Source organism: Pinus tabuliformis, chromosome 9 (assembly GCF_031772625.1).
Source record: "Pinus tabuliformis cultivar Carrire ecotype Pingquan chromosome 9, CPIR1, whole genome shotgun sequence".
NCBI classification, from domain to species: Eukaryota; Viridiplantae; Streptophyta; class Pinopsida; order Pinales; family Pinaceae; genus Pinus; species Pinus tabuliformis.
In genome coordinates this window covers 75,467,617-75,488,760 of record NC_142307.1, presented here as the reverse complement: position 1 = coordinate 75,488,760, position 21,144 = coordinate 75,467,617, and the positions used below count along the sequence as shown (strand labels likewise).

At 39.9% G+C, this 21,144-nt stretch overlaps 2 pseudogenes; both read left to right on the top strand.

Annotated features, from left to right (window-relative positions):
- LOC149147181 (metal tolerance protein 5 pseudogene) overlaps positions 1-17,655 on the top strand; it is a 34,984-nt pseudogene extending 17,329 nt beyond the window's left edge.
- A 204-nt stretch (positions 17,656-17,859) lies between these two features.
- Positions 17,860-21,144, top strand: part of LOC149147180 (metal tolerance protein 5 pseudogene) — a 34,708-nt pseudogene continuing 31,423 nt past the window's right edge.

Below are 21,144 nucleotides of genomic sequence, written 5' to 3'. Positions count from 1 at the left end.
CCCAAGGTTTTGGAGAAAATATTTTTTCACCTTATGAAAAGGTTAGTTCTTTTTTAGCCATGAACTATAACTAATTGTAAATTATATGTTTCATAGTTGTAAAGGAGAGGTTTATACCTTCTCTCATAATGGTCACGTGCTTAAATTAAATGCTTTCTAAGATATATCGAGTTATTCATTATCTTATTTTCCATTTTTGAAATTGAAAAAGGAAATAATTTACAATTAGTTATAGGTCATGGCTTCAAAAAGGAGAGGTATAAACCTCTCCTTTTTGAAGCCATGACCTATAACTAATTGTAAATTATATGTTTCATAGTTGTAAAGGAGGTTTATACCTTCTCTCATAATGGTCACGTGCTTAAATTAAATGCTTTCTAAGATATATCGAGTTATTCATTATCTTATTTCCAGTTTTGAAATTGAAAAAGGAAATATTATTATTTTTAATATGGTACTATAATGAAAACATAGTTATTATTTTAGAATTTTAAGATGGGTTTATCAATTTTGATGTTTGTTAAATCAATTATTTGTCCGTCAAAATCTTAAATAGGTGGACCTTGGTAAATACTTTTGGTTGTAAATGGAATTTACAAAATGGGTTAAAAAATACAAATTTATGGATAAGTGTAGTAGGGAATTTTTTAAACAAAAAATTATGGATTGTTGTAAAAGGGGACTTTTTATAGTGAGAATAATAAATTTTATCTTTGAAAATTTTTACCCCCTCCCCCAAGGTTTTGGAGCAAGAATTTTTTCACCTTATGAAAAGGTTAGTTCTTTTTTTGCTCCCACACCTTTTAGGAATGAATAGGTAGGGGGGCCACCCTATCCACTATTTATTACCTACTTAAGCATTTAGTTTTTGTTGATCAAACCAACCATAGATAGCCCCTTGCTTCCCATTAGCGAGTGTTGGATGCCATGGCTAGTCGTCTTACTTCTTGCTTGATCGGACGAGGGTAAATTGATTCGAATTAAACATTTTGGAGGGAGTGGGGACCTCTATTTATGTGGGTGGGGAAATGGCAAGGAAGCTGGGATTATTGCATGAAGCTGGATGGTTAAGGCACTTATTGCTTGATCAGACAAGGCGACAGATGGTCTAGGTTTTCATGCTTTTTACCCAAATCTAATTAGACTGCTCCCTAGAACGCCCTCTGAAACCTCATTATTTTATGGACTTAGACCCTCACCTTTTGTTTCATATGGGGGCGATTTTATATATGCTCTTTCTTTCAAGTTTTCTCTTTATATATGTTATTTCTTGATAAATGTGATATGGATGGATCATGATCTTCTTTACAAGCCTTCTTATTGAGCTTTTCGTATGGCGGCATCTTTTCTTGCCTTACTTTGCATGGGGGTTTTCCTATGGCAAGATCCTTGAAGGAAGTCATGATTGATGTTATTGTTTTCTCCATCATTTCGCTATGAGCCCCCTTTAACATAGTCTCGGACCCATAACTTGGATTGCCACAAGCCTTATGTAATGACCAATTTTTTACCCCCTCCCCCAAGGTTTTGGAGTAAGGATTTTTTCACCTTATGAAAAGGTTAGTTCTTTTCTAGCCATGACCTATAACTAATTGTAAATTATATGTTTCATAGTTGTAAAGGAGAGGTTTATACCTTCTCTCATAATGGTCACGTGCTTAAATTAAATGCTTTCTAAGAATTGACCATCTAAGCCCATGAAACTTCTCACATCCCTCTACTTCTGAGGAGTAGGGACACTCTTTATGATAGCAATTTTATTTGTGTCCACTTGTAGTCCTTCCTAGCATATTGAATGACCTAGAAAAGTCCCTAAATTCATAAAGAACTCACACTTCTCAGGACTAAGGGATAGGTTCATTTCAACACACTTATTTAATAGTTTCCCTTAGTTAGAGAGAGCCTCTAAGAAATCACACCCATATGGAGTGAAATCATATGTATATATTTCTACAAATTCATGGACTAGCTCTACAAAGATGCTCATACTTGCCCTCTGAAAAGTTGCAAGGGAATTACATAATCCAAAAGGAAGGACCCTATAAGAAAAGGTACCCCAAGGACAAGTGAAGGTGGTTTTATCTTGGTCCTCTGGGCTGATCTGGATCTGATTGTAACCACTGAATCCATCTAGGAAAGAGAATAACTTCTTCCCTGCAAGACCATCCAAGACTTGATCAATGAAAGGTAGAGGGAAATGGGCTTTTCCAATGTCTTTCTTTATCTCTCTGTAGTCCACACAGATCCTCCATTTTCCATTCTTCTTTGGGACCAGAACTAGAGGAGACACCCACTCACTATCTGAGATGGGGTAAATGAACCCTGCATCCAACAACTTCTGCAATTCTTCTTTAACTATGTCTTTGAGGGTTGGGTTCATTCTCGTTTGAGGTTGGCACACTGGCTTACAACCTTCCTTGATGTAAATGTGGTGAGTACACATTAAAGGTTACACTCCCTTAATTTCATAATAAATCCAGGAAAAGGAATCCATATTCTCTCTTAGCATGTTTCATATATCCTTTTCTTGATGTGCAGAGAGAGGGGTTGATTTTCAATGTTTTAGCTAGACCAAATTCTATCCTCTTGACATGAGTAGGACTTGAGTCAGCTATGCACAAATTAGTCCAAGGGTTATCTTCAGATTTCTTTAATAACTCATCAAGATACATGGTGTTGGGGGACTGATTCGGGAGGATTTGATCAACCAAGTCATCTTCATCAGGTTTCCCCCCTCCTATAATAGAATTTAGGGTACAAATTTGGTAATATGTGGCATGGTATACTTCATCTTCCTCCTCCTCTTCCAACCAACCCTGCAACTTATGTAAGCATCAATAGTGGCTAGCCATGGCCTTCCAAGGATGAGAGGATAACCATTGAATTTGGTCTTAGGTTGGAGAACTAAGAAAGCAACAGGGTTTTCTTAGGAATCAATGGAGACCATCACATCCTCAAAAACTCCCTCAGGACCTATGGTGGATCTATCTGCAAGCTGCAAGGCTGTTGTGATCTTCCTTAATGATTCTTGGAGATTTTGTTTCAGCATCGTCTCCTTAATCATCACATTGATGGAAGCCCTGAGATCAATCAAGGTATGGGGGACAATGATACCATCAATGTGCACATCTACCACAAGACTTCCAGGGTCTAGATACTTCGGGAAAATCACTCTCCCCAACATTAAGTCAGATAGTTGTCCAATGAAATTAACGATATGGGTGTCTTTTTTTCTCCTCCTATGATTTTTGAAGCATTTCTCCTTGATTATATTGTTGTGTATGGGGACATCCTTGATAGCTTGAAGGAGTGGGATTTAAACACATAATTTTTTCAATTCACCCAGAAGTTTAGTCTCTTTTGGGGTGTGCTGGCGAGGATGGATTAGTCTCTTGGGAAAAGGAGATGGATTGGCTTGAGGAACACTCTCTTCCTTTTCCTCTTTAAGCTCCTCAGGTGGAGATGGAGGTTGGTTACATGGAAGCACTCTTCCATACCTGAGGTTGATTTCTTGAATTTCCACAACATAGGCAGGGTAGGATGTCTCTCGACTATAGACCTATTGTGTCTGCTTGTTGTTCGGGTTCATATTTGGCTGAGCATGCGTCTGAGGCTCCTTAGGCGGAGCAGGGTGAAGGAGTTGTGGTTGAGATGGTGGTGGAGGCAGTAAGGTTGGAGATTAGTTGAATGGGGGCCTCCACCCCTGTGATGGTGTATTCCATTGAGGTTGTCGGGGAACATATGGCTGAAATGATTGATTGGCAGGTTGGGAATGGTATTGGGGTGCATAAGACTAGGGAGAAGGTGTGGACCATGAAGGATGAGCAAGAGGACACCAAGGGGGAATGGATGCATTTTGATTGCAGTTGTAATATGAATATGGTGCCCCTTGCATGCCCTATTGGTATGGTCTAGGTCCTTGAGGCCTCCTTTGGTTGATATAGCAGAGTTGTTTAGTCACACCTTAAGTTCCTTGATACACAACTTTCAATCTAGGCAAATAAGGTGTTATGCTCTTAACCTGCAAAATAATACCCAGATACAGAATATGCGCAGAAAAGATACCCAGAACACAAAATATGCGAAGAAAAGATACCCAGAACATAGAATAGCAATGATTTTATTATTCAAAGAGCAATGTTCACATGCCTCTTCGAGGGGGCAACCTCCAATAGAGCAGAGCTCGATCACAAAATAAGACACGATGCTCCTCGCAGGGAGTCTCTATCCTTTATATATGACTCATACATGCGATACCACGGGTCAAAACCGTGATTTTTATTAATACCATCTATCTAATACTACGGCTACGGCCCATTTGCAACTAACTGTGGTCCCGTCATTAATTTCGGGTTAACCACTTACAAAATATGTGGGCTCTATTGACTCTTTGACTATGACATGATCCCAAGACATAAATAAGGGGGTTAGGGTGGGACCCTAACATGCCCTCCCCCTTAAGACTAGCTTTGTCCTCAAGGCTGGAGCTGCGGAAACTGCTGAAGAATAGTAACTGGTTCCCAAGTTGCATCTTCCGGAGAGGTGTCTTTCCATTTGACGAGGACTTCCTTAATCATGTAGCCACGCAGTTGCTTGTCTCTTGTGGTGAGGACCTGTTCGGGTTGAAGCCAGATTGACCCTTCGTCGTCCAGTTCAGGTAGACTTGTTTGAACTCGGCAATTGTTCCCAATTACTTTCTTGAGGCATGATACATGGAAAACTGGATGGATTTTTGTAGTAGGTGGCAAGGCCAACTTGTAAGCCACTTCTCCAATGCGCTGAAGTACTTGGTAGGGTCCGTAGAATTTTGGAGATAACTTCTGACAACCCTTGTCTTTGAGTGATGTTTGCTTATATGGTTGCAGCTTCAAAAAGACTTGGTCCCCTTCTTGAAACTGGCGCTCTGAGTGATGCTGGTCGACTTGTTGCTTCATGCGGTTCTGAGCTTGATGAAGATTCTCTCTAAGATGGTGAGCATGGTGGCGTGGTGTTGTAGGAGTTGATCCACTGCTTGTACTTTGGAGCATCCCTGGAGATAAGAAATAGGGGAAGGCGGAATTTGACCATATACTGCTTCATAAGGAGTCATTTTAGTAGAGGCATGATAGTTGGTGTTATACCACCATTCCGCCAGAGGTAACCACTGTACCCAAAGGTGTTGCTTTTCTGAAGTGAAACACCTGAGGTAGGTTTCTAGACATTTGTTGACGGCTTCGGTTTGACCATCCGTTTGCGGATGATAGGAAGTGCTGAGTTTTAGTTGAGTGCCCTGTATCCTGAAGAGTTCTTGCCAAAAATTACTGGTGAAGATCGGGTCGCGATCAGACACAATAGAAGTGGGCATGCCATGTAGTTTGAATATCTGATCCATGAAAGTTTGCGCAACCAAAGTTGGTGTAAACGGGTGGGGTAGGGCACAAAAATGAGCATACTTTGACAAGCGGTCCACCACCACCATGATGACTGACTTGTTCCCTGATTTTGGAAGACCTGTAATGAAATCCATGGAAACCTCTGTCCAAATTGATGTCGGAATGGGAAATGGTTGTAATGTGCCTGGTGTGTTGACGGTTTCTCCTTTGTGGCGTTGACAGACATCACATTCTGCGACAAAAGTAAGGATGTCCTTTTTCATGCCGGTCCAAAAAAATGATCTTCGGGTGCGAGCATAAGTTTTCTGAAAGCCCGAATGTCCTGCAATGGGAGATGAGTGCAATTCGGCCAATATGCGACTTTTGAGGGTTGATGTTGGTGATACTACTACTCTGTCCCGGTAACGAAGAATATCATCCTGCTAGGAGTAGCCCTTGATGGAATTTGGATCAACCTGCAATTGAGCAATGAGTTGGGATAGCCCTGGGTGTGAAAACCATTCTTTGCGAGCTTCTTCAATCCATTCTGGAATGGGGAGGGAAATTGCTAGCAGAGTACTTTCTTCCTCAAATTGGCGAGATAATGCATCTGCTACCCTATTGTCTTTCCCTTTCTTGTAAATGATCTCATAATCATATCCCAGCATTTTAGCTAGCCATTTATTTTGTTGTGGGGAAGATAGGCGTTGCTCCAGAAAATATTTAAGACTGTGATGATCTGTTCGGATTTGGAAACGTCGCCCCAATAAGTAAGGGCGCCAGGTGTCGACTGCATGTAAGATGGCCATCATTTCTTTTTCATAGGTAGATTGGCCCATATTCTTCCCACTTAGTTGTTGGCTTGTGAAGGCCAAGGGTCGCCCTTCCTGTATTAAGACTGCCCCAATACCTGTCCCTGAAGCATCACATTCAATGACAAAAGATTTGTTGAAGTCAGGTAGTGCTAAGACTGGAGTAGAACACATGGCGTTTTTGAGGGCTGTAAATGCCTGTTGGGCTTCCTCATTCCAGAAGAAGGAATTTTTCTTTAGGAGTTGAGTGAGGGGCTTCGCTATGCGGCCATAGTTGCGGACAAATTTACGATAATAGCCGGTGAGTCCCAAAAATCCTCTTAAGCTCTTCAAGGTCTTAGGTTGAGGCCATTCTTGCATTGCCTGGATCTTTTTGGGGTCCACCTTGACACCTTCCCGCCCCACAATGTGGCCCAAATACTCAACTTCTTCCATGCCAAACGAACACTTGGACAATTTGACAAATAATTTATGTTGGCGGAGCAGTTGCAAGAGTAGATCTACATGGTGAAGATGTGTAGCCCAAGTGCCACTATAGATGAGGATGTCATCGAAGAAGACCAGGACAAATTTCCTGAGATATGGTTTAAGAAGGTGATTCATAAGGCTCTGAAAAGTAGAAAGGGCATTACAAAGACCAAATGGCATGACCAAGAACTCATAATGGCCTTCATTAGTTCGGAACGCCGTCTTGGGAATGTCGACTTCCTTCATGCGAATTTGGTGGTAGCCTGAGCGATGATCCAACTTAGTGAAGAATTGAGCCCCATTGAGTTCGTCCAGCAAATCGTCAACCACCAGGATGGGAAATTTATCTTTGACTATCAACTTATTGAGGGCCCTGAAGTCGGGACACATCCGCCACTCTCCGTCTTTCTTGAGCACCATGACCACTGGGGATGAATAAGGACAAACGCTGGGACGAATGACACCTGCTTCCAAAAGTTCCTTGATTATCTTTTCTATTTCATTCTTTTGGGTGAATGGATATCTGTATGGCCGCACGTTTGGGGGTTGGGCCCCTGGAACCAATGTGATGCTATGATCATGTTCCCCTCGCGATGGTGGAAGCTCCTTAGGCTTGTCAAAGACCTGTCGATGTTTATTTAAAATTTGTTGCATCTCAGGATGAATTTGCAGGGACTGGGTTTCAACGACCTGGATGGCATTGAATTGAGCTACCACGCCATGATTGCCCTTTTTTAACAATTTTTCCATCCTATGCGAGCTGATGATCGAGGGGGCTCCCGCCTGGAGGCCACGGAGGGTATATGTGTAGTTGTTTTGCTTAAAACTCATATATAACTCCTGGAAATCCATTGTGATTGGCCCAAGAGTGCGAAGCCATTTAGCGCCGAGGACAATGTCGCATCCGCCCATATGGATGGCAAACATGTGTGTTTTCAACTGATAATCCCCCATTTGAAGTTTGACATTTTCGCAGCGGCCTTCACATTTCATTGTGCCCCCATCCGCGATTTGGACTTGGAAGTTAGAGACTACGTGTACAAAACAATGCACTGCGTCGGCGACTTTTTGATGGATGAAATTATGGGTACTTCCACTATCAATCAAGACTACTACTGGGCGATGTTTAAGAAAACCCCTGATTTTGAGAGTTTGAGGTGAAGAAATTCCTGCCAACGTATTTAGCGAAATAGCTGGTTCGTCAGATACCATCTCCTTTTGGTTGTATTCTTCTATCGCCTCAGGTTCCTCAAGTGGTGGATCTTCCTCGGTTGAACTGTAGTTAGTGGCATCTATTTGAAAAAACTTGGGCTCCTTGCATTTATGACCAGGGGAATATTTTTCATCACAGTAGTAACATAGTCCTTGCTTCCTTCTTGCGGCCATTTCCTCAGGTGACACCTTTTGGACCTTAAGTGTCTGAGTCGTGTTGTGAGCTTGTGGGGGACAACCTTTAGTGGGGAAATTGGGGCAGCTGTATTGGGCTGTTATGGCACGTTCCACCTTACGAGCTACCTGGCAAGCCTCCGTCCACGTGGGAGGGTGGTGGAGTAGAACTTGAGCTTTGATGGCTTCTTTAAGACCACTGATGAAGCATTCCGTGTAGAACTCATCTGAGAGACCCTGAGTGCGGAAGGCTAAGGCTTCAAAAGCGGTGATATATTCATCCACTGTACCCGTCTGTCGGAGCTTAGTGAGACGTCCCAAAAAGGAGTCTTCCTGTTCATAGCGATCTCGAAGAGCTTTGGTAAATTGGGCCCAACTCTGAAAAGGTCCACTGCGACGTTGATGCCATTCCGCCCATTGCCATCGTTCATTGTCCAAGTACATGGTCCCCACCATAAGCTTAGTCCAATCATCTAGGAGACGATTCAATTTGAAATACTGGTCCATTTGTGCTAGCCATGCGGACGTGTGAGAACCGTCAAATTTCTGCATATCCAACTTGGGAGGTCGCTGACTGGGTGGTGAATGGGTGTGCCAGACATGAGGAGAGTGGCTAGACTCACCCTCATGGTGTTCATGGCCATTATATGGTTCCTCGAGGGTTGGCTCCTTGCCCTTATCGAGTGCTTGCCGTACCTGGCTAGTTAGTCCGCCAATCATATTTTTGAGTTCGTTCATATCTGCTTCAATTTTTTCTAGCCTTTCATTGGCCATCGCTTGAGCTCTAGTTTCTACCATACACCAACTTGATGAAAAATTGGGACCGCCAAAATTTTTTTTTCTAATAAATTGAATGGTACCACCTTGCTCAACTCGCCGTCCTGATTCTGATGGGCTAGATCACCAATAAGCACCCCGGCAGATCTCAGACTTTTTTTTTTTTTGGAAAACTCCTAACGGAGTTTTACTCCTTCTTTATCAATATTGCAGTCGCCAAATCCTCAAAATGTCAATGCTGCCAAAAGTTCTGCGAAAAGTAGACCTCGGTAAAGGAACCCTTCTCAACAACTCCGATCTGGTGGATCTGAGAGATCTGAATGGTGGCCAACTACTGCTGCGGATCTGATGGAGCTGCAGGACTGATGTCTGCTGCTGCGGCATGTCTTTGCACACACGGATCTGGAATAGATGATGTGTGATCCCCCGATAGAAAATGGAACTATGGTCTAGAGGAGTGTCAGGTGCTACAGATCGCAATATACATAAGGGTATAACAGTAGTACTCAGCCCAATGTTTCAGGGCTCTAACTAAGGAGGATTGACCGTACCCTTAGTCGTACAACCCGACTACCCTATCGTACGGGCGAGTAATCTCTCCGAGTGCTATTCTCGGTGTACTGTAGCCACAAGACGGCCGAAGGTTTATCTATGGCGAGGTTTCAAGGAGCCTAGGGGGCTTCCTATATACCCAGAGGGTACGTGGAAGACAGTCCGTCCGCGGTTCTGTCTAATGCGCTACTACTCGAAGGGGTACCCACAGGGGTTACAAGGGAGTCCAACAGACGTGACCACCTCTTGTATTTCCTGCGTGCATGTCTCCCCAAATCCGCAGGTTTATGCGCTTAACGACAGATCCTGTGGTTTAAAGACGCCGGAACACGTCTCTAGCTAAAAAAAAAAAAAAATTGCTAAAAATTGGAGATCCCACCAAGCCCTGGAAAGTGCTCTGATACCACTTGTTATGCTCTTAACCTGCAAAATAATACCCAGATACAGAATATGCGCAGAAAAGATACCCAGAACACAAAATATGCGAAGAAAAGATACCCAGAACACAGAATAGCAATGATTTTATTATTCAAAGAGCAATGTTCACATGCCTCTTCGAGGGGGCAACCTCCAATAGAGCAGAGCTCAATCACAAAATAAGACACGATGCTCCTCGCAGGGAGTCTCTATCCTTTATATATGACTCATACATGCGATACCACGGGTCAAAACCGTGAGTTTTATTAATACCATCTATCTAATACTACGGCTACGGCCCATTTGCAACTAACTGTGGTCCCGTCATTAATTTTGGGTTAACCACTTACAAAATATATGGGCTTTATTGACTCTTTGACTATGACGTGATCCCAAGACATAAATAAGGGGGTTAGGGTGGGACCCTAACAGAAGGTCACTTGTCTGTGGAGTGGTTTTCCTCATAGACCAAGTAGAAATCTATAATATTCAATGGAGATTCATTTTTAGGGTGCCTCCTAATGCATCTAGGGAAAAATAAATCTAAGGCTATTTTTGCTTCCTCTTGCTTCCTCTTGATATGCATGGTGTCCATTTGTAGAGCAAGGGTATTGAACATTTCACTCTTAAATTCCCCCAACATGTTTCCAATTTCACTTCTGATGGATGTGTTGGAGGAGGATGAGCTTACCAAAGCTTCACTAACCCTACCCTTTTTTTTGGCTGCCCTAGAATGATTTTTGAAAACTGTCTTGATATCATCATAATATAACTAGTAGATGTCCCCTCTAGACAACATGTTTAGGGTTTCCAGGATATCTTACCTGATCCCTCTAAGAAGGACTAACTTGAGTGATTCAAGATCGAGGTTGTATTCGGTCCTTTTGTAGCTAAGTTGGAACCTTTCCTCATAATCTTCCAAAGATTCGTCATCACCCAAGGTCATTCTCAAGATTTATTCTTTGGTATCGTTGTACCTACAATAGTCCCTATACTTTCCATTGAAGGATTGTTGCATCTGAGCCAAGGTAGTGATGTTGTCCCCAAGTAAACCAATGAACCAGCGCAAGGCTACATCCTTAAGGGTGGATGGGAACAATTTCAACTTATAGTCATTAGAGGTATAATCATAAGTTCTGCAGATGACAACAAACTCAAACAAGAAGGTATCAGGGTCTTCTAAGGTTAATCCATGGAAGTGAGGAAGGGAAGAGGAGCTTATGTTTTTCATCCTAGCATCTCCATTAGTCTCTCTAATGGGAAAATCACCTTCATTTCTGTTTTTAGCCATGTTGTAAGTGTGTGGAAGGGTTTCTTCTTCTTCTTCCCCAATAGGCTCTTCAAAGATCTATGTTTGTTCACCTAATGGGTCCTCTAGTTCCCCTGCAGTCAGAGAGGGAAGCTGAAAGCCACCAAAGAAGAGGGAAGGTTGGTTGTCTGATGGTGTGGGGATATTTGGAATTTTTTTCCTAAATTGTCTCTACTCCTATGAGGCATGAAAGAAATGTTCTTTTTTTATAGGTTTTTTTCCAGAATTACTTGCAAAATAGAAAGAAAGAAGAAATTGCAACTATCTATTGAATGAAAAACATAAAGAAAGCAACAATTGCAACTATTTACTGAATTTAAAATAGAAAGGAAAGAAGAAATTGCAACTACTTACTGAATTTAAAACAAAAAGGAAAGCATAAATTGCAACTACTTACTGAATGTAAAACAAAAAAGGAAAGCATAATTTGCAACTACTTAGACACCTCCCCGACAAAGATGCTAAAATGTGATGAGCCCCAGTGCTGCAGCAAGGATGCTACAATTCCTAGGGCTACCAAATTTACTTTATCAACACGGGTTTTGTACAAACTTGGAGGTGATAGTGTTGTATGCACAGTAGATGCAATAGTCTACCCCTGTCACTTCTCAACTCGGGCTATAAACCACTAGCCTTTTTCAAACCAGTCTTCTATTGACTAGAAGGAGTCTGACTACTGACAGTGAATGTAAAGCTATCTTTAATGTAGAAATTAAATGCTTACCTATTTTAGGAAAATGAAAGTGTTGAATGGAAAGTGCTATGAAATGACATGAAATTATCTAGCTAAGAATTGACACACATTACTTGCAGAAGAGAACTAATCTAACCTTGCATTCTATCATCTAGCTATCTAGACTAAGTAGGCATGGAAATTATCCTAACACTGCTATGACTGATGTATGCATGCACTAGCTATCTTCTGTTAAAATTGCAGAAAAAGAGTCTTTTGATTTTCAATTTAGAAATGTAAATGCTAAGCTAAACAATCTGATCTTTTGTAGGGGAGAAAGGCATGGAAAAGCTGGTCCAAAATGGCATTGAGGGGCATGGAAGTCAAGTGGAGGGCCTACCCTATGCTCATATCAACATTTCTTCTCAAAATAGGCTAAAACAGGCTACTACAAGGTTTCTTGTAGTTACTACAGGATGTCCTAGTTTACTACAAGATGTCCTAGTTTTCTACAAGAAACTAGCTGAAGGCTATAGGAAGGTAGGGAAGGTGAAATGAAGTACTGGGAAGATGTCTAATGGTGGAATAATGTGTAGGGAAGATGCACAGTTCCCAAGGTTCATCCCAACACTTCAAGATGGTTAGATTTGCTCAAGGTGGCTGCCCACAGTGGCTATAAAACAAAAATTCAAATTAGAGGATGGTAGGCCTTAGAAATAGGTGGAGAAGGCGTAGATGAGGCTGGTGGAATGAGTTCCTCTCCGTAGATAAACTAATTCTGCAACAACACATGCTCTTCTTTTCATTTATGCATAACTTCATACAAATATGGAAAAGATTAGTTGAATTTGAGAAAACTGATTTATTGATGGCTAATGATGGAATGAAATGCCTTCTTAAACTACAACAAACTCAAGAAAAAAAATTAAAATTGTAGGTGCTTCCAAGAAATTATAGACAATGATCTATTTAACAAGGAATCCTAAGCCGTGCAATGATCAAAAGATAAATTTGTTTTTGAGGCTATGAGAGTGGGGCTCTCAAACCATGATCCCATGAGGGAGATGAGGAAGAGGCCACTGTCACAAGATTTTCTGATGTAATCTCTTTCACTACTGTACCATTGATCTACTTCTTCAACTAAGGGAAGCAAAACTAAACAATCACTCAAATACTTGTAAATTAAACAAAGCAGGAATAACTTCAGCAGTTAACTATGATTTTAACCTACGAATACATGTACAAAAAGAGGAACTTCTACAGCTAGGGTTAGGCCCTAACCCAAAAGCTTCAGCCCTCTGAGACAACTCAATGTTCAATCAAGGTAAACTTTTTCATTATGATCAAAATGTCAAAAATAACATTAGAGTAACAATCACAATGTCTGAGCTCCAAATTGCCTCTTGGCTACAACACAAAGTCAAATACTAATGGAGCCCTTGGCCTTCTTATTTATACAAATTGAAGCTACCAACAACTTCCTAAAAATTAGGGAGGCTTGGCTCCCAAACTAGAGATTGACTTATCTTCAATTGTCAATGTCTTGGCTACCAATGACCTCGGTTGGCTTGGCTTCTTGTAACTCTGAGATGATGAGATCTGGTGGAGGAATCTTTGAATGATTGAGGAGTTAAGGAGGGAGACCAAATCTCCTAAAGTCCCTCTTAATTGTCCACTTCAACTTAAATTAGCCCAAAACTGCTTCAATTCCTCCATTTAATACATATTAGGCTATATTATATAACATCTCACCTTTATCCTTTTCACTAAGAAAAATATAATAAAATATGTAAAGAAATGTGAGAAAAGTTGATTTTAATAAGCTAGAGAGTGGCATTAAGACCCATATAATTTACTTATTAATGAACCTCATCAACAACCAGTAACCATCCAGTTCGTATTTGGGATTCTACATCTAGTAAACATCATGATACATATGGCATTAATCCTTTGGGAACAAAATTATTTGGTGGATACACTCTCAAAGTCTTTAACATATATCACCTTGTCATGATTTTGAACATCACTCAACTCTTCCTAGTACAAAAGATAGGAGAGCAGGGGTGGAAACTATCTCTACACTCAAGAACGTAAGAATCCTTATAGTTTGTGATGGGACGTGCAAAATACAACTATTTTTTTGTCACAGCTCTGCAGAGAATTCTAATCAGCAAATAATCTTTGATATCAATCCTCATGGGTGGCATTTAAGTACTGGTGGGAAGGATAGACAAGTGAATATATATGATTTTGCAATCTGAAGAATGGATTACAAACCTTTGGGTTGTTTATGAAATCATTGTGAGCATAATATAGGATTTCCTCTAAATATAAGAGAAAAAAAATTCCACCAGAAGAAGTGCGCTTAGTATGAGTAAAGAAAATAACAAAATGGCATGGACATGACAGGTTTGGACGAGATTCAAGTGAAGAACTAAGAGGGAAAAGTCACCTAGCTACAGTTATCTACACAGTGTTTATGAAGTATTGATGAAAATTTCAAAGTCTATCGATAGTAGTTGGATTAAATGATCGAGTTTAGATGAATGCTCCATCTCATTCGACGATTATGATGTCTATAGACATAGTCTGTCTCATAGAGCAGTGCAACTATACATTAGGAGAAACGTTACGCTGAGATGTTCACAACGTTTGCTACATACAGATGAGGACCTGTGGAGTAACGGTCTTGAGCAGAAATATATACGTCAAAAATTCAGAATCTGAAGCGTTATACAGTTTACCATTAGGATAAGACAAAATCTATGGGCAGAGAAAATTTACTGTAGTACATTATAGTACGTTATTGTACGTTATGCTTCGTATACGATGCCGCCAAGAGCATCTCATTCTTCATGCCGATGCATCTAGTTCAATATCAATACCATGTTATATGTGTCACATAGCGACAAATATGAATGAACGTTATATTGTTTGGTTTGTTGCTCAACCAAATCAATTGTTGTTGTTGCTTTTCAAAGTGCATATCCATGGTAAGTTGATACATTGTTTGGAATTAGAACTACGTGAGGCCCTCCAAGAGGAAGGGGGAAAACAAAGTGAAACCACGTAGGAGGGGCCATATTGGTAAGTTGATACGTTGATACCATCAATATTTGTATACAATACCAATGCATATAGTTTCATTTTCATTTTCACTCAATCGAAAATATATATACATAGCATGTCTGATCTCTAGAAAGTGTTACACAAAATCTCTGCCAAAACAAGGACGTAAAATAATTTCAAAATATACAATTATGTACTCAGTCAGTAGATGGCAGAACAGAGTATGTAAGGAGAAATTCAATATGACAAGGACGTTCCATGAATTGTTATACAGTCACCACTACACACCCTGAATGCGAGAGTTACATGTTGGGTTGATACTCTGAATGCGAGCGTTACATGTTGAGGAAAACTATGTCTTCAACCTATGTAGTAAACGCCAGTGAGTGCTAGAGAATGTTAGGGAATACAAAATAATTCCAAACATCATTATATGTCAAATTATAGCGGCCTACATGTCTCATGTAGAAGAAAAATTGGAGCATATTCAAACAAATGTAGTGCATCATCTCGTTACTGCGCATACCCAAGAGGAGTCTGCTACAACTCATAATGGAGTCTACGTTGGAACTCTGCTCTTCTTGACGCCAAATCCAATCTCTTCAATGCTCATAATTTTTATAGTTGGACTTGAATCTTTTGTCTCTCTCCACTACAACTGGAAGTGGAGGAGTCGATTCTAGAAACATAGATGAACTGAAGAAGAAATATTGAAGGATTTTATTCATATTATGGGCTCTAATGCATTGCATTAATGGAAAGTCACCTATCAATTTCATGGCATCTCTGTTGGCGTTAAATTGTATCGTTTCCCACAAATTACATGAAACCACATTGCATTGAGAACTTGAAAATATCAACATGTAGATTGTTTATGCTAGCGTATGTATTATTGAGGGTGTATATTTTATTCTCATGAAGCAACGTTCTTATTATCAGTGATTCGTTCATATTATTTCCTGTAATAACTTCTGTTCTTGAACTAAAGAACGTCGTGGCCTAAAGGCGGGACATATACAATTGAAAAATCGCACTTCACTTCACTGCACTACTGGGTTTTACATAAGAATGATCCACAAAACTTGGAAAATCCAAGGCCATCTCTCCTTTTCATTCATGCCTTCGGTGTAGACGGCCTCACAAGATGGGATACCTAGATATGCACTCTCAATATGACGATGTTGAGTAACGTGACTTAAGGACGAGCACATATGTTCCTTCACATCTTGAGGCGGGGTACACTTGCAAATTGATTGCAATTACAGTGGTGATATCGATCACAATCCTCTTTATCATTGACTAAGAGAAGCGAATGGAATTCCTATCAGCGACAATGTTATAGTGACCAACTCAAGGAGTAGTAGTGCGATTTGCAGAGGTTATGATTAGGATGTGGATACTCACAGTTAGAGCAAACTATTTGTTTTTGGTCTTCAAAAGAGGGTTGGAGCTTGGCAAAGTTAAATTATGGTTGTTTTGTTGTGTTTCTCTAACATGGGTGATGTTAGCCACATCGTTTGTGCCATATACATATATATATATATATATTATGTTTAGATATATATTGCGTCTACATTGGATATATAATGTGTAGCTTACAATTCTTCATTGCAACTTTCAAGCCATAGAGCAACGTTATATCATTGTGATTGGAGTAGGGTTTTATATATTGTCATTTTCCAACAATGTTTTTTTATAGATTGGAAGCATTTAATGGTTGTTGACGGTGATAATATAGCATTCATATTATTCAACAACAACAACATTAATAAAAGTGGTAAAGCATTATGTATTGTGTATATGCCAAGAATGATGCAATGATTGCCTTCGACAATGATACTTTTGGTCATTTTGCAATATCCACGAGTATGGCATAGTCTACACCAATGCAACTGGACATATTCGATCATTTATCACTGTCTTTCAAATGAAAATGCATATTTGTACTCTATGTTGATGAGGGGATATTTTGTTACAAAATTTTCCATAAATTTCACCACAATCCAAACCTTTGTAGCAATAAGAAACCACAACTTCATTGTGCCTCTCCTTTATAAAGACACAGTTTCCATCTACCAAAGGAAGAGTCATGGCTTCCCTCAGCCAAACTGTAAAGAAGAGTGACAAATACAACAGGAAACGTAGCAACAACATGATGGGCTGGGACCTTGAAGAAGGTGATCTATCATGGAAAGCTTGAAGAAGACTCATATTTTGAGGGATTCACAAAAATGGATACAGTATTTGAGCACGATTATCTTCCTGGCTTATCCAAGGAAGAGCATGACAAGGTTGCAAGAAGTGAGACAATTGCAATTCTATTGTCTAAGATAGTAAACATTTTCCTTTTCACTGCGAAAGTATATGCATCAACAAAGAGTGGCTTGTTAGCCATAATTTCTTAAACTCTGGACTCGCATTTGGATCATTTGTCAAGTTTTATTCTTTGGTTCACTGCATTTAAGATGTAGTTTCCAAATCCTTACCTTTATCCCATTGGGAATTTTGGTTTTTTATTAAGTCATGGTTAGGGTTTTGTTGTTATGGCTCTGGTTGCAGATATTGTTAGAATATATTTGATAACTTATATATAAGGAGGATGGTTTATCTTTATATGGTGACAAATAACATTGGGTTATTGGAATTATGGTTTCAGTTACTCTTGTAAAGTTGTTCCTTGTAATCTATTGTCGAAGTTTTACTAACTAAATTGAGAAGGCATATGCTCAAGGTCATTTCTTTGATTTGGTCACTAATGCAATTGGGTATAAGTCACTTATTAGTGCACTAGCACTCATGAATCTTCCTAATGAAGCAGAGGAAATATTGACTGAAATGTGAACTTCTAGCTATAAGCCATCTCCAAACGAGTTTAAGTCTATTATTTATGCCCATGGAAGATGTGGTCCTTTCCAAGAAATGGAAGGAACTCTTAACTTATTGGAGATTTGTCGCTATCTAGTTGATACAGTAACCATAAACGTGATCCTTAGGTATTATGGTACTTAAGAGGAATTCAAAAGAATTAAGACATGGCTTAGAAGAATGCAAGTTGATAACAATGATTTGTCCATCAGGAGATATAATGCAATTGCAAATTATTTCCCTATTCTTGTATTCTTTGCACTTTTACACGAGGATGTTTCCCAATATAATGTATTTCTCATGCATGCCATGATTTCCTTACAAAGTCTTATCTCAACAATATTCTTGCAACATTTTATAGAGAGTTCTCACAACAATATTTTGTAGCGCTCTTACAATGTTGAAAATTTTTGAAGCGTATTTGGAGCAATGTTTATATGTCATTTTGGAGTAGCATTCATTCAATATGGAGGAACCCTAATAAGCCATCTAGAGTGGCATTCATTCAATGATAGTGTCAACATTGTTTATGCAGAACAAGACATTGCAGGTTATAGAGCATTAATGCAATGATGACAACTACAATAAGACTCTTTTATAGGCTACAAGACATATGTAACCCCCTTGCCATTGATGTCAAAGGGGGAGGTAATTAGAGGAAGGAAGATACTTCACAGACTAAAAGGGGGAGGACAAATGTGTTTCCATCAATGCCAAAGGGGGAGATTGTTGGCAATATTGTCATTGATGGAAAAGGAGCAACACAAGAAACAACAATAAAAAGAAGGCAAGGTATGTAGGAGTAAGGACAAAGGAGCAACAGATACATTAATGGTTTGATAGAACATTGATGTTGGCATGTTGATGGCTTGATGCTTGGATAATCTTGCAGAGTTTGTTTAATGAAGAATTTGTGGTGACACTAATTTGTTGTTAAGGAAAGACTCTAAGGCAAAGAAAAAGATGTTGCAAATATTGTTGTGATGCATTAATGATAAATATTGGTATTTGATGTTGGCATTAGGTTGATGCATTTAATAATTACATTTGACTAAAATTAATATTGGATGGATTATTTATTTTTGTGTTCTAATATTCAAGACAGGAAGAGTTTGGAAACAAATGAGTGGAAGGCAAAGAGTCAAGCCTATTCACTTCATATTCCTATGTGGGATATAGACATCCAAAAAAATATCTTTATAAAAGATGTGATTTTGGAAGGAATTTGTTATCGGGAAATATAGTGTCTATGCAGAGCTGCTAGTCCCACTAAGGCTGGTAGCTACCTTAGAAACAAACAAACTAAAACTACTTTCGTTTTCCTTTATGAGAAATAGATAAGAGGGGAATAAAGGAGACCAACCTCTGTCTTGTGCTTGGTTCCTTGCTTGATTCCCTTCCCTTCTGATAGATCTTTGCTACTCGCTTCCTCGTCTACCTAGCTTCAAAGAGCACCTGTAGAATCAAAGCAGCATAACACTATCCAAGAACATAGATCTATTATCATAAACAATATAGGACCATATATATATTGACCACACAAATGCATATATCATCAATCATACAAGAATGTGGAGGAAAACTTGAATAGCTTTATTAATAATCAAGAATAGCAAAGAGGATTACAACCAATTGTTCTGACCCAACATCATCCTCTCAGCAAGAAAGCCCTTCTTCACCTCATGAAAATCTTAGATCACCCAACACTATGATGTTGCACCAAGAAACCAGTAGCACTTCCTTACAAGATACAAAATTCCAGCCTCTGGATCTCTGGGATGAGGGATCCATATATAGATGTTTGTAAGGGGGGTGAGTCAGCTTTTTAGATTTGATTAGTGTCCTCTCTCTGATAGTTCTTGAATCCACTTGGAGATTCATGATCTCTTACTCATTCCTGGGCGAATGCAAAGAGACAAGTGTCATAAGAGAAGTTTCTGGAAGATTCCATGATCCTCCACCTTGCAGATTGACCCTGCCATTTGTCCACTCTCACCCATCGCACCCCATAGAAGGGATTTTCAAGATGCATTGTACCTCTCGTGTGTATTTAGGTGGGATGTAGCGCACTTTGACCATGGAGCAGGTGAGATGGTCCAGTTTTGACCAGTTCTGAGCAGTTTTTCATGGAGAACTTCTAGGAGAAGATGTAATCAGTTGACCTTGTTCTTTTAGAGGTTGGAACAACACTTTTAGGGACTTAAGAGCCCTTTGTTTATGGACATTTATGATTGGGGTTTCAGTGCCCAAAAATGTCTATAACAATTGCCCCCTAAAGCATGAGGTCGTTAATCTGTTGATATCGGGTGAAATGCTTTATCATGAGGATCTGAAGTTTTTTCAAGCTGGAAGGCGACCTATAATAAGATACAATACAATACATTATCTTCATAATATTTTCATGATCTAGCTGAGGCGGGCATTCCCATGCTCAGCTTTATAAATTCATTTTCATGTACATAAGACAGACAATTGTCTGAGTGTAGACTGATGATTCTGGTAGAGCCATCATCCCTTAGGTTGGATGATTATCTATGCAGTAATGATGTACATTTGATGTCTTTATTTTCCTAAATATATATCGCAGCCCGGATGGATGAAACTAGATCCGGGGTCTTCAATCTCGTTCGATCTTCACTCAAAGTACAAGTCGATCCATGTGAGAGATGTTCTGGAGTCGAACATGGAAAGACATCGCCTGATTACCAGCCAATGATGTAAGTTGTTAACAGGCGCGAGAGGAATCACCGATAATGATGATGACCCTCAAGGTACTGCAGTACAAGTCACGTGGCGTGAATAAGGGACTTGGCGTCGAACACCACGCAAAATCTTTCGGTTGAAGGCCATTGATGTAAACCTGTCACCGGAAGTGAGAAACTTGCCATTGAGGCATGCAAGCTTCAAAGTACTGAAAGGGTTGTTCCTAGATCGACTTCTTGGATAATGAGCTGATGTTGACAGGAAGTGATCCGTCATAGGAGGGCCTTAGTGAATCCCACATCAATGACATGGAACGGAGCAAATGATTTTAATGGAGGTGAAAACGATCTGGTGATATAAGGTTCAGGGTGGCGGTCATGAATGAATGGAGCGTAAATGTATTGCAGTGGGTGAGACACAGGTGAATTCTCTGAGCGACTTATCTTGAACATATCGGTGACACTGACCTGATGGATTGGTAGCGTTAACCCCAAATATGGATGGTGTGATGGACCCATGGTGATATGACCAGTGAACGGAACAACCCAACCCGACTCGGATGCGGAGTGAAAGTGTCATGTTCAAGAGCGACTTGCTACCAATAAAGTTTTTCCAAGTTTTCTTCCCAATTTTTTCCCAGTCATTGCTGACCAGTACCTCTTTATTTTTGTCAAGCTTGAGGAGGATAACATATGCTTGTTCTATAATTTTCCCTTCGAGCAAACCCATCGCTATGTTTTAACGAGCCTAGCGATAGTGAAA